This window comes from Equus quagga, chromosome 4 (assembly GCF_021613505.1).
Source record: "Equus quagga isolate Etosha38 chromosome 4, UCLA_HA_Equagga_1.0, whole genome shotgun sequence".
In the NCBI taxonomy this organism is placed as follows: domain Eukaryota; kingdom Metazoa; phylum Chordata; class Mammalia; order Perissodactyla; family Equidae; genus Equus; species Equus quagga.
In genome coordinates this window covers 49,376,509-49,390,521 of record NC_060270.1, presented here as the reverse complement: position 1 = coordinate 49,390,521, position 14,013 = coordinate 49,376,509, and the positions used below count along the sequence as shown (strand labels likewise).

Genomic DNA, 14,013 nt, shown 5'->3' with positions numbered 1-14,013 from the left:
TTGCTACTTTGCTGTAGTTGTTGATTATTTCTAATAGTTTTTCTATGGATTCTTTGGGGTTTTCTATATATAAGATCATGTCGTCTGCAAACAACGAGAGTTTTACTTCTTCGTTACCTATTTGGATTCCTTTTATTTCTTTTTCCTGCCGAATTGCTCTGGCCAGCACCTCCAGTACTATGTTGAATAGGAGTGGTGAAAGTGGGCACCCTTGTCTTGTTCCTGTCCTCAGCGGGATGGCTTTCAGTTTTTGTCCATTGAGTATGATGTTGGCTGTGGGTCTATCATATATGGCCTTTATTATGTTGAGGTACTTTCCTTCTATACCCATTTTACTGAGGGTTTTTATCATAAATGGGTGTTGGATCTTGTCGAATGCTTTCTCTGCATCTATTGAGATGATCATGTGGTTTTTGTTTTTCATTTTGTTGATGTAGTGTATCACGTTGATTGACTTGCGGATGTTGAACCATCCCTGTGTCCCTGGTATAAATCCCACTTGATCATGGTGTATAATCTTTTTGATGTATTGCTGTATTTGGTTTGCCAGAATTTTGTTGAGGATTTTTGCATCTATGTTCATCAGTGATATCGGCCTGTAGTTCTCCTTCTTTGTGTTTTCCTTGTCAGGTTTGGGGATCAGAGTGATGTTGGCTTCATAGAATGTGTTAGGGAGTTCTCCATCTTTCTCAATTTTCTGGAACAGTTTGAGGAGAATAGGTATTAAGTCTTCTTTGAATGTTTGGTAGAATTCTCCAGAGAAGCCGTCTGGTCCTGGACTCTTATTTTTGGGGAGGTTTTTGATTACCGTTTCTATTTCCTTACTTGTGATTGGCCTATTCAGATTCTCCATTTCTTCCTGGTTCAGTTTGGGGAGATTGTAGGAGTCTAGGAATTTGTCCATTTCTTCCAGGTTGTTCAATTTGTTGGCATATAGTTTTTCATAGTATTCTCTTATGATCTCTTGTATTTCATTGGTATCTGTTGTGATTTCTCCTCTGTCATTCCTAATTTTATTAATTTGCGATTTCTCTCTTCTTTTCTTGGTGAGTCTGGCTAGGGGTTTGCCAATTTTGTTAATTCTTTCAAAGAACCAACTCTTTGTTTCATTGATCCTTTCTATTGTCTTTTTTGTTTCAATATCGTTTATTTCTGCTCTTATTTTTATTATTTCCCTCCTTCTACTGACTCTGGGCTTTGTTTGTTCTTCTTTTTCTAGTTCTGTTAGGTGTCGTTTGAGGTTGCTTATGTGAGCTTTTTCTTGTTTAGTGAGGTGAGCCTGTATTGCGATGAATTTCCCTCTTAGGACTGCTTTTGCTGCATCCCAAATGATTTGGTATGTCGTGTTCTCATTTTCATTAGTCTCCAGATAAAATTTGATTTCTTCTTTAATTTCTTCAATGATCCATTGTTTGTTAAGAAGCGTGTTGTTTAGTCTCCACATTTTTGCACCTTTCTCTGCTGTTTTCTTGTAGTTGATTTCTAGTTTAATAGCATTATGATCAGAAAAGATGCTTGATATTATTTCAACTCTCTTGTATTTATTGATGTTTGCTTTGGTTCCCAAAATATGGTCAATCCTTGAGAATGTTCCATGTGCACTTGAGAAGAATGTGTAACCTGCTGTTTTTGGATGAAGTGTTCGATATATATTAAGTCCATCTGGTCTAATTTTTCATTTAATTCTATTATTTCCTTGTTGATTTTCTGTCTGGAGGTTCTGTCCATTGGTGTTAATGGTGTGTTGAGGTCCCCTACTATTATTGTATTGTTGTCGATGTCTTCTTTTAGTTCTATTAAAAGTTGCTTTACAAATTTTGGTGCTCCTGTGTTGGGTGCGTACATGTTTATAAGTGTTATGTCTTCTTGGTGGAGAGTCCCTTTTATCATTATATACTGTCCCTCTTTATCTTTCTTTATCTGTTTTGCTTTGAAATCTACCTTGTCTGATATTAGTATAGCGACACCTGCCATCTTTTGTTCATTATTAGCTTGGAGTATTGTTCTCCATCCCTTCACTCTGAGTCTGTGTTTGTCTTTGGGGCTGAGGTGTGTTTCCTGGAGGCAGCATATTGTTGGATCTTGTTCTTTGATCCATCCTGCCACTCTGTGTCTTTTGATTGGGGAGTTCAATCCATTTACATTTAGAGTGATTATTGAGATGTGGGGGCCTACCACTACCATTTTGTGTCTTGTTTTCCAGTTTTCTTCAATTTCCTTTGTTTCTCGTCCCATGGTTTAATCTGTTCTGATGTAGAGCTGCTACTCTCTGTTGTTGTCCTTCTACTTATCTCCTCTGCTCTTGGTTTTGTAGCCCCTTTCCTTTTTTGGATTTTTCAGGAATGAGGGTTTTCCTGAGGATTTCCTGAAGAGGAGGTTTTGTGGCAATGAACTCCCTTAATTTTTGTTTATCTGGGAAAGTTTTTATTTCTCCATCGTATTTGAAGGATATTTTCACTGGGTAGAGAATTCTTGGCTGTAGATTTTTGTCCTTCAGATTTTTGAATATATCATTCCACTCTCTTCTAGCCTGTAAAGTTTCTGCTGAGGAATCTGCTGATAGCCTGATGGGGGTTCCTTTGTAGGTTAGTTTCTTTTGCCTGGCTGTCCTTAGTATTTTCTCCTTGTTGTTGACTTTTGCTAGCTTCACTAGTATATGCCGTGGAGTTGGTCTTCTTGCATTGATAAAGTTTGGAGATCTATTGGCTTCTGTCACCTGAAGATCCATCTCTCTCACCAGATTTGGGAAGTTCTCAGCCATTATTTCTTTGAATAGGCTTTCTGCCCCTTTCTCCTTCTCTTCTCCCTCTGGTATACCTATAATCCTTAGGTTGCATCTCCTAATTGTGTCTGATAATTCTCGGAGAGTTTCTTCATTTTTTAGTCTTGCTTCTCTCTCCTCCTCTGCCTGCAGCAATTCTATATTGCCATCTTCCAAATTGCTAATTCTGTCCTCCATATTATCGGCCCTACTGTTCAGAGCATCTAGATTTTTCTTAATCTCCTCTATTTTGTTCTTCATTTCCAATATTTCTGTTTGGTTCTTCTTTATCGTATCAAACTCTTTTGTGTCGTAGCTCCTGAACTCGTTGAGTTGTCGGTCAGAATTCTCTCTTAACTCATTGAGTTTTAATGATGGCTGTTTTGAAGTCATCATCATTTAGGTTATATATCTCATTTTCTTTGGGATTGTTTTCTGTGTATTTGTTACTTTCTTTCTGTTCTGGAGATTTAATGTATTTTTTCATATTGCTTGATGTTGTTGATTTGTGCCTCCGCATGGAGATAGAGTTTAGTTGCTCCTTTCACTTGTTTCAGCTGCTGCGGTGGGGGAGCAGCTGTTTATACTGCACCAACCAGGAACCCTGTCCGCAGTTGCTAACTGGGCCTGGGCCCCTCCTCGTAGTCACAGTGGTCCTTTGGATTCCCTCCTCTGCCGTGGGGGCCGTCACAGCGGGGCTTCAGGCTGCTGGTACCTACTGTTGCAGCCCACCTAGATGTGCTCCCTCCTTGGGGTCTGCAACGGTGTTATGGGCTTTTCCAGCGGCCAGGGGTGGGATCACTTATATTTGTCGCTCCGTTGCTGTCGGCACCCACAAAATCTCACTTGTCCTCTATGGGTCGCAGGAGAGCTATTGGCATCTTCTACAGTCTGTGGTTAGTTCACCTAGCTATGCTGCTTTTGCCGTGGGGTCTTCCAGCCTTGTGGCTGGTGGCTGGGTGCTTTCTACTGGTGCTGTGCAGAGGCTTTCCCTAAGGCTGCTGTGAGCCTGTAGGATTTCCCCCTAAGCTACGGAGCTGGGTCTCTGGAACGCCCCCCAGCCCCAGTCCTCTCCGAGATCTCCAGTAATCCCTAGTCCCACGGGGTGGGCAATGGCAGCTGGGGGTCGCCCCACCCTCTGGGATTCTCTCCGGGGCTTTCCCAGAGTTGAGTGCTGGGCGTGGCCCCTCCGTTAATGGCAGACAGAGAGTTTTGTCTGCTGCCCGGGCAGAATTCTGTAACTTCCCCTCCGGGGCGCAGAGCGGGCCTATGGAACTTCCCCCAGCCCCAGTCCTCTCCGAGATCTCCGGCAATCCCTAGTCCCACGGTGCGGGCAACGGCAGCTGGGGGTCGCCCCGCCGTCTGGGAGTCTCTCCGGGACTCTCCCGGAGCCGTGAATGCTGGGCCTAGCCCCTCTGCTAATGGCAGACAGAGAGTTTTGTCTGCTGCCCAGGCGGAACTCCAGAGCTTCCCCTCCGGGTCGCAGAGCTGGCCTTTGAAACTTCCCCCAGCCCCAGTCCTCTCCGAGATCTCCAGCAATCCCTAGCCCCACCGTGCCGGCAGTGGCAGCCCGGAGACCTCCGTACCCTCAGCGACTCTCTCTGGGACCCTCCGGGCGCCGCGAACACCAGGCGGGGTCTCCCCGCCAATGGCGGGGAGAGACTCTCCCCGTGGGCCCAGGTGTGCAACTCCAAAGTTTCCCTCTGCGTTTAGGAGTAATTGCGGGGGGTTTAGGTAGGGTTCTGGTCACCTGTTTCCACCATCGCTCCTCTGTTGTGTGCTCCCTCTTGTCCTAGAAGTGTGTAGATCTTCTGGGGGCATCCGTTGGAAGAAAGCCGCTTGCGGGTACTAGGCTGCTCGGTCGGGGTCGGAGAGTTTTGATCTATTTCCACATCCTCCTGAAGGAAAGTCTGTCCGCCTTCCGATGTATAGTCGCGTGGGTATCTCAGACGTCCTGAGATGCTGTCTGGATATCCTTTGTTAAGCGATAAGTGTCCAAATAATTGTAGACTCGAAGGGGGAGAGACAAAGAGGACTACTCACAGCGCCATCTTGGAGGCTCGAAATGCAACTGATTTTTGTATGTTGCTTTTGTATCCCGCGACTTGACTGTATTCCTTTATTGTTTCTAAAAGTTTTTTAGTGGATTCTTTAGGGTTTTCTAGATATGAAATCATGTCATCTGCATAGAGTGATAGTTTCACTTCTTCTTTTCCAATATGGATCCCTTTTATTTCTTTTTCTTGCCTGATTGCTCTGGCTAGGACTTCCAATACTATGTTAAATAAGAGTGGTGACAGTGGGCATCCTTGTCTGGTTCCTGTTCTTAGAGGGATAGCTTTCAGTTTTGTTCCGTTGAGAATGATATGTGCTGTGGGTTTGTCATATATGGCCTTTATTATGTTGAGGTATTTTCCTTTTATACCCATTTTGTTTTAGAGTTTTTATCATAAATGGATGCTGTATCTTGTCAGATGCTTTCTCTACATCTATTGAGAGGATCATGTGATTTTTATTCTTCATTTTGTTAATGTGGTGTATCATGTTGATAGATTTGCAGAGGTTGAACCATCCCTGCATCCCTGGAATGAAACCCACTTGATCTTGATCATGATGTATGATTTTTTCTTTTATTAAGATTATGATAGTTAACAACCTTGTGAAATTACAGTTGTATATTATTATTAGTCATGTTGTAGGTATACCACTTCACCCTTAGTGCCCTCCCCCCACCCCCCTTTTCCCCTGGTAACCACCGATTAGTTCTCTTTGTCTATATGTTAACTACCACCTAGGAGTGGAGTCAAACAGAGTTCATCTTTCTCTGTCTGGCTTATTTCACTCAACATAATACCATCAGGGTCTATCCATGTTGTTGTGAATGGGACGACTTTGTCCTTTTTTTGTGGCTGAGTAGTATTCCATTGTATATATATACCATATGTTCTTTATCCAATCATCAGTTGCTGGGCACTTAGGTTGGTTCCATGACTTGGCTATTGTGAATAATGCTGCGATGAACATAGGGGTGCATGGGACTTTTGGAGTTGCTGATTTCAGGTTCTTAGGATAGATACCCAGTAGTGGGATGGCTGGGTCATAAGGTATTTCTATTTTTAACTTTTTGAGAAATCTCCATACTGTTTTCCATAGTGGCTGCACCAGTTTGCATTCCCACCAGCAGTGTATGAGGGTTCCTTTTTCTCCACAGCCTCTCCAACATTTGTCACTCTTGGTTTTGGAAATTTTTGCCATTCTAACAGGCGTAAGGTGATATATTAGTGTAGTTTTGATTTGCGTTTCCCTGATGATTAGTGATGATGAGCATCTTTTCATGTGTCTATTGGCCATCCGTATATCTTTGGAGAAATGTCTGTTCATGTCCCCTGCCCATTTTTTGATTGGGTTATTTCATTTTTTGTTGTTGAGCTGTGTGAGTTCCTTATATATTATGGAGATTAACCCTTTTTCAGATAAATACCTTGTAAATATTTTTTCCCAATTAGTGGGCTGTGTTTTTGTTTCAATCTTGTTTTCCCTTGCCTTGAAGAATTTCTTTAGTCTGATGAAGTCCCATTTGTTTATTCTTTCTATTGTTTCCCTTGTCTGAGGGGTTATAGTGTCCGAAAAGATTCTTTTGAAACTGATGTCAAAGAGTGTACTGCCTATGTTCTCTTCTAGAAGACTTATTGTTTCAGGCCTAATCTTTAGGTCTTTGATCCATTTTGAGTTTATTTTAGTGAATGGTGAAAAAGAATAGTGAATTTTCACTTTTTTACATGTGCTGTCCAGTTTTCCCCGCACCATTTGTTGAAGAGACTTTCTTTTCTCCATTGTAGGCCCTCAGCTCTTTTGTCAAAGATTAGCTGTCCATAGATGTGTGGTTTTATTTCTGGGCTTTCAATTCTGTTCCATTGATCTGTGCACCTCTTTTTGTCCCAGTACCATGCTGTTTTGATTACTGTAGCTTTGTAGTATGCTTTGAAGTCAGGGATTGTGATGCCTCCAGCTTTTTTCTTCTTTCTCAGGATTGCTTTAGCAATTCAGGGTCTTTTCTTGCCCCATATGAATTTTAGGATTCTTTGTTCAATTTCTGTAAAGAATGTCATTGGGATTCTGATTGGGATGGCGTTGAATCTGTAGATTGCTTTAGGTAGAACGGACATTTTAACTACGTTTATTCTTCCAATCCATGTGCATGGAATGTCTTTCCAGCTCTTTATGTCGTCATTGATTTCTTTCAAGAAAGTCTTGTAGTTTTCGTTGTATAGATCTTTCACTTCCTTGGTTAAATTTATCCCAAGGTATTTTATTCTTTTTGTTGCGATCGTGAATGGGATTGAGTTCTTGAGATCTTTCTCTGTTAGTTCATTGTTAGTGTATAGAAATGCTACTGATTTATGTATGTTGATTTTATACCCTACAACTTTGCTGTAGCTGTTGATTGTTTCTAATAGTTTTCCTATGGATTCTTTGGGGTTTTCTATGTATAAGATCATGTTGTCAGCAAACAGCGAGAGTTTTACTTCTTCGTTGCCTATTTGGATTCCTTTTATTTCTTTTTCCTGCCGAATTGCTCTGGCAAGTGATTTTATTGTCTGTTTTTTTTGTTGTTGTTTTGTTTTTTTGATAATTTTTTTAATCTCTATTTGTGGTCATTGCTTTCCCACTGAAATAAGTCCCTTCAGCATTTCTTGTAGAACTGGTTTCTTGGTGATAAACTCCTTTAATTTTTGCTTGTCTGGGAAGCTCTTTATCTCTCCTTCCATTCTGAATGACAACCTTGATGGATAGAGTATACTTGGCTGTAGGTTTTTTCCTTTTAGCACTTTAAATATGTCATGCCATTCTCTTCTCACCTGTAGGGTCTCAGCTGAGGAGTCTGCTGATATCCTAATGGGCTTCCCTTTGTATGTCACTTGTTGCCGTTGTCTTGCTGCTTTTAGGACTCTCTCTCTATCTTTAATTTTGGACATTTTAATTATAATATGTCTTGGTGTGGGCCTCTTTGGGCTTATCTTGTTTGGAGCTCTCTGTGCTTCCTCAACTTGGATGTCTGTTTCCTTCCTCAGGTTAGGAAAATTTTCATCTATTATTTCTTCAAATAAATTTTCTGCCCCTTTGTCTCTCTCTTCTCCTTCTGGGACACCTATAATCCAGTGTTAACACACTTCATATTGTCCCAGAGTGCCCTTAGACTGTTCTCATTCTGTCTAATTCCTTTTTCTTTTTTCTGTTCTGCTTGGGTGATTTCCTCTAGGCTTTCGTCTAGCTTGCTGATCCGTTCTTCTGCATCCTCAACTCTGCTATTGAGTCCCTCTAGTGAGTTTTTCATTTCCAGTACTGTATTCTTCATTTCTGATTTTTTTTTTTATATCTTCCAGTTTTTTGCTGATGAGCTCACTGCGTTCATCCATTCTTCTCCCAATATCTGTGAGCATCTTCATGATATTTTGTTTGAACTCTTTGTCGAGTAGGTCGCTTGTTTCTGTTTCATTTAGTCCTTTTTCTGGGGTTTTGTCCTGTTCCCTTGCTGGGAAAGTATTCCTTTGTCTCCTCCTTATGCCTCTTTCTCTGTGCTATTTTCTTTGTATTAGGTGAGTCGGCTGTATCTCCTGATCTTGGAGAAGTGGCCTTATGTATGAGATGCCTTATGAGGCCCAGCAGTGTGCTTCCCTCTCTTCACCAGACTGTAAGAACCAGGAGTGACCCCTTTGTGGGCTACTTGTGTCCTTCTGCTGTGGCAGGTTTGCTCCCACTGCAGGTACCAGGGAGTCTAGTTTTTCCTTCCCTGGTGAGCTGTTTGTAAATCCGGTTTGGGGAGCCTCAGCACCGATGACTACAAAGTCTATCAGCACACTCCTATTGCAGTTTTTCCTCTTAATTGGGTTGGTACCCAGTGTAGCTGGTTGCTAGGCTCAGGGGCTTACAGTTGTGATAGGCCTCAGGCCTACAAGGCTGTTGTCAGTTCTCTTAGGAGGGCAGCTGAGTGGGGCTGGCCCTAGGCCCACAAGTACTCAATTGTTTCAGGCTTTGGAAGGTGGGGCTGATCCTTTTTATGGCTATTTGTGAAGCACAGGTCTTCTGTGCTGGTAAGCCTCACCCCCCACAGGACCAGACACACCCTCAACACAGTCCTGGTCCGTGCAAATTCTCAACCCCCTAGAGCGTACCCCGACGCCACACTGCTGGGGCCTCCACTTCTCCCCCACTGCCCCCACAGTTCACCTTGTCTTCACACAGGCCCTGCCCCACAGTGGCAGACACCCTTGCCTGCCTGTAGAGGATCAAGGCACTCAGTCAGTGCAGGCTGAAAAGTAGCCTGAGGGCTTGCTGTTAGGTGTGGCCAGTCCCTAGGGCGGGTTGCCTGCCCTGGCTGAACTGGATTAAATCTGTGCTCTAGTGGGCGTGGCAGACCCCTGGGCTAACAGGCCAAGGGATGAACCTCAATGTGGCCCATGGGGTCTGTGTCAGCCCGCCTGGACCAGTTCAGAACAATGGCTCCCACCAATGTCTCAGTATCTGGAGAGATCCCTCCTCTCACCAAGGTGCCCCCAGAGCCCACCAGGTGAGTCTCGTTTCACCAAAGGCCTTCTCTGGTGATTTTAGGTTGCTGCAATGAGTGAGTTTGTGCACGGGCCCTTTAAGACCTGTGTCTTTTTGGCTTTCGGCCAATAGCTTTTCTGGGGGTGTCCCCGCTGCAGTTAGTAGCCAGCAAAGCCAGACAGTAAGACTCCCATCTCAGTTGGGCTGAGTCTGAAGGATGCTTATAGCAGTATTGCCCCCGCTCCAGACCTCACTCCTCCAGGGAGAACTGCATACCTTCTGGTGGCTCCCGCCTGGCCAGCTGAGAAGCTCCACTGCTCCCAAAGGTGGCCTTTTTCCTCTCCAACGGGAATTTCTGCCTCTTCTGCCTTAGTCAGGACTGTCCCTTGTTGTGGGGATTCTTTTTTTCCAGTTTTCAGTTTTCTGTCCAGGGTAATTTTTCCAAAAATAGTTGTAACCTGGTTGTGTTTGTGGGAGGAGATGAGTTCAGAGTCTGCTTACGCTGCCATCTTGAGATCCCCCCTAGTTTTCTTAGTATTGAATTACAAGGACCTCTACAGATGACCAAAATGATGTTGAAAAGAAGTGGTGATCAGATATTATTGTCTTGTTCACATCTCAGAGAGAAATCTTCTAATATACATCAAGTTTAATGTTTGCTGTAGGCTTTTATTTGTAGATATCCCTTTCCATTTGATATGTTTGTCGGTGGCATGCTTATCATTGGCAGTTGTGGAGTTGATCATTTGTAGATTTCATTAATTTTCGATTGTTAAGGCTATTTTTCATTTCTGGAATAACCTCTGTGTTGTGACGTATTATTCTCTTTGTACTTTGGGGAATTTGATTTGCCAATATTTACTTTAAGATTTTCTTTGTTATTTTAAATTTTGAGAGTCATTGACCTGCAGTTTTCCCTGTTTGTATTGGATTGTTGAGTTTTGGTATTGTCGACAAAAATAATCCATAACCAATCTATAAATGAAAATTTGGGAGAGTTTATTCTGAGGTAAAATCTGAGGACCATGTCCTGGGGCCTTTTTCCTGAAGGAAGAAAGGGCATCCAAGAAGTGAGGTGTACAGAGTGGTTATCTACCCCCAGAGAGGATGTTTCACATATGATTGAAATATCCCTCCCACAGTAGTCACAAGATTGCCCTGTCAGCACGGTGCTTGATGGACACAGCAGGTAGTGGGTCTGCTATCTTGGAGGGCGTAGCAGGAGGCAAGTCTATTGTCTCGAGCTGGGTGGTCACAGGTGAGCGCAGCAGTCAGTTCCTAGCCTAAGGAAAGATGCTTAATCCTTAAGGAAATGCCAGCGTTAGGAGGGGGAGGGAAGTTGCACCTTTATCTCAAGGGCTTTGTTCTTGCCATAGGGAATCTCTAAAGCAGATATACAATACATGGTCAACGGCCACGGTCAGGTCCTTTTGGAAAGACAAGGTCAGGCCGAATTAGGTTTACATCAAATGGCTTCCTCATATTGTCCAATACATCCTATTGCTTGCCATTTCTATTTGTCAGTATCAAGATAATACTGGGCTCATAAAATGATTTTGGAAAGTTTCCTATTCCCGAGAAGGATTCTTTTATACGATTGGCATTATTTCATTCTTATATTTTTGAAAGAATTCATCAGAAAAGTACTCTGGGCCTGGGGTTTTCTTTGTGGGAAGGATGTAATTCTGGATTCTGTGTCTGAATGGACCCAGGACAATTTCTATTCTCTTTCTTCTTTTGTCTGTGTTATTCCTTGGAATTTGTCTAACCTAAATTTTCAAGTTTATTGACATAGAATAGTTAATTTCTGAGACTATGAATGATACCCTTTTTCGTTCCCGATAAAAGTTATTGTACATTCCCTTTTTCTTTATCAGTCTTGCCAGGGGGATATAAATTTATTTGTGTTTTCAAGGAACTGACTTTTGGCCCTTCTTTGTTGAATGCTTATTTTCTATTCAAGTGCATTGATTTCTCCTCTTATTATTTTCTCATGCTTTTCGGTCATTAAATCTAAAATATATTTTAATCTCTGTTATGATTTCTTCTTTAATCCATGTATTATTTAAAAGTCTACCAATTAATTTTCAAATATTTGGGAAATTTTTTATTATTAACTTCAAGCTTAATTGTGTTATAAGTCAAGAACACATTCTGTGTGATTTCAGTCCTTTGGATTTGTTGAAACTTCCTGAATTCCAAGCACATAGGCATTGGTAAATGTTCTGCAGGTGTTTTCAAATACAATATATTCTGTAGTTATTGGGTACAGTGTTCTGTGTAGGTCGGTTAGGTCAAGAGTATGAACACTGTTATTCACTTACCTCACTGACTGCTTGTTCTTTCCCTACTAAGAGGGTTCATTGTGGATTTGCCTGTTCCTTTTAGTTTTGTTAGTTTTTACTTTACATATTTTGAGGCTATGTTATTGAGTACACATAAATTTACAATCCTAATATCTTCTATTTGGTTAACCCTTTTTTGTAATGAAATATCCCTCTTTGTTTGTAGAATGCTTCTTGCCTTCAAGTCCTTATGTTAGGCAATTGCTATGTAACAAATTACTTCAAAATTCAGTGGCTTACAACAACAGAATGATTATGTGATAGTTTCCATGGGTCAGGAATCCAAGCGTGGCTTATCTAGGTGCTCTGCCTCAGTGTCCCTCACAGGCTGCAGTCGAGGTCCTGGCAAGGACTGCTGTCATCTCAAGGCTCGACTCGGGAAGGAGCCACTTCCAAACTTACTTGCCTCATTGTTGACAGGATTCATTTCCTTGCCAAATGGCCCTCTCTGTAGGGCAGCTTACAACAAGGTAGCTTGCTTCATCAGAACAAGCAGACAGTAGGATCCAGAGAGAGTGCATGCTAGCAAAACAGAACTCAGTCTTTGTAACCTAGTCTCAGAAGGAACATTTCATCACTTTTGCCATACTTTTTTCACCAGAAGCAAGTCACCAGGTCTAGCCCATACTCAAGGGGAGGGGATTACACAGGGCGTGAAAACTAAGAGGTGGGGATCACTGGAGGCCGTCTTAGAAGTCAGCCTACTACAGTAGGCTGCAACTACTCTGTCTCATGTTAGTTTAGCGACAACTCTCTTTTGGTTAGTGGTTGCATGGTATATGGCTTTTTGTCCTTTTACTTTCAACCTTCTGTACCCATATATTTAAGGTGTGTCTTATTAACATCATATAGTTGGGCTTTTCTTCCCCTCTAGTCTCACAGTCCTTGGCTGTAGTATTTAGTATGTTTTAATATTTACATATTTTTACATTTAATGTAATTTAAGCTAATTACTGATTTGTGTTTAAATCTACCATTTTTCTATGTTTTCTGTATCTCGCCTGCTTATGTTACTTTTCTTGCCTTCTTTGGGGTTATTTATTATTCCTTTTTCACCTCTTTTAGCTTGTTTGAATTCTTTTGCTGTTCTATTACTGGTTGTTCTAGAGATTCCATCTTACATCCTTAACTTACTTAAATTCAATACACATTATTAATAATACTTCTACCATTTTCTAGAATATGCAAGGACCTTAGAACACTTTAAATTCGCTCACTTTTCTTTCCTGCCTTTCATGCTATGTTGTCATATTTTAAAATTCTGTGTGTGTGTGCATATTAGTGTTTTTAAACAGTCAGTCCTTATTTAGGTTTATCCACATTTTATTCTTTTTGCTCTACATTCCTTCCTACATGTCTGTCCTTTCATCTCAGATCATCTTTCTTCTTCTTGAAGAACTCAGTATTTCCTTTAGTGAGAGCCTGCTGGTGATGGATTTCCTTAGTTTTTGTCTGAAAATGTTATTTCACTTTCATTTTAAAGGCTGTTTTTGCAGGATATAGAATTGTAGGTCAACAGAGTTTTTTTTAAGGCCCTTTGAAAGTGACATTCCACTGTCTTCTGTCGTTTCATTCAGTCTTTGTATTGTTTCTGTGAAGCTACTGCTGCTTTTCTTGCATTTGATTCTCTTTTATAGTTTCCAGTTAACCATATTTAAAGTCTGTATGTTGCCTTATCTTCTTACCATTCTCTGCTTTCCTTTTTTTTCTTTTCTTTTTCTTTTTTTTTTTTAAGATTGGTACCTGAGCTAACATCTGTTGCCAATCTCTCTCTTTTTTTTCCCTTCTTCTCCCCAAAAGCCCCCAGTACATAGTTTTATATTCTGGTTGTAGGTCCTGGCTCTGCTGTGTGGGATGCTGCCTCAGCATGGCCTGATGAGTGGTGCCATGTCCTCACCCAGGATCTGAACTGGCAAAACCCTGGGCTGCCGAAACAGAGTGCGCAAACTTAACCACTTGGCCATGGGGCTGGCCCCCATCCTCTGCTTTCTTAATCTGCCCTAATCTGATTTTTCACTCTTGTTTATTTATCCTTATTACCAAATCAGATTATTTTTTCTAAATTTTTGTGTATGACCCTTCTTTTGAATCATCAGTCCCCTTCAGTTTTCATAATACCTTTTTTCTGTTTGTACTTACTGGTTTCTTTATCTTTCTCAAAATTTGCTCTTTGTTTTTCTTGATACTCTTCACTTTAGAAATTCTTGCTTAATTCTCATGGGTACATCTGTTGATTGTATGCTGAGATTTTGCAGGTTTCTAATAAAAAATTATCTTCAGTCTTCTCTATAAATTACCGGAAGCCTAAGTTTCTAGTTGTGAATGAATTATAAAGCTGACCTTGTCATTCCAAAGGGGCCT

The 14,013-nt window shown here is 41.5% G+C and overlaps 1 protein-coding gene across 1 annotated transcript in view; it reads left to right on the top strand.

The window, feature by feature from the left end:
• The window catches only part of PRKCI (protein kinase C iota), an 83,016-nt gene that overhangs the window by 47,999 nt on the left and 21,004 nt on the right, over window positions 1-14,013 (top strand). The gene's annotated exons all lie outside the window — the stretch shown is intronic.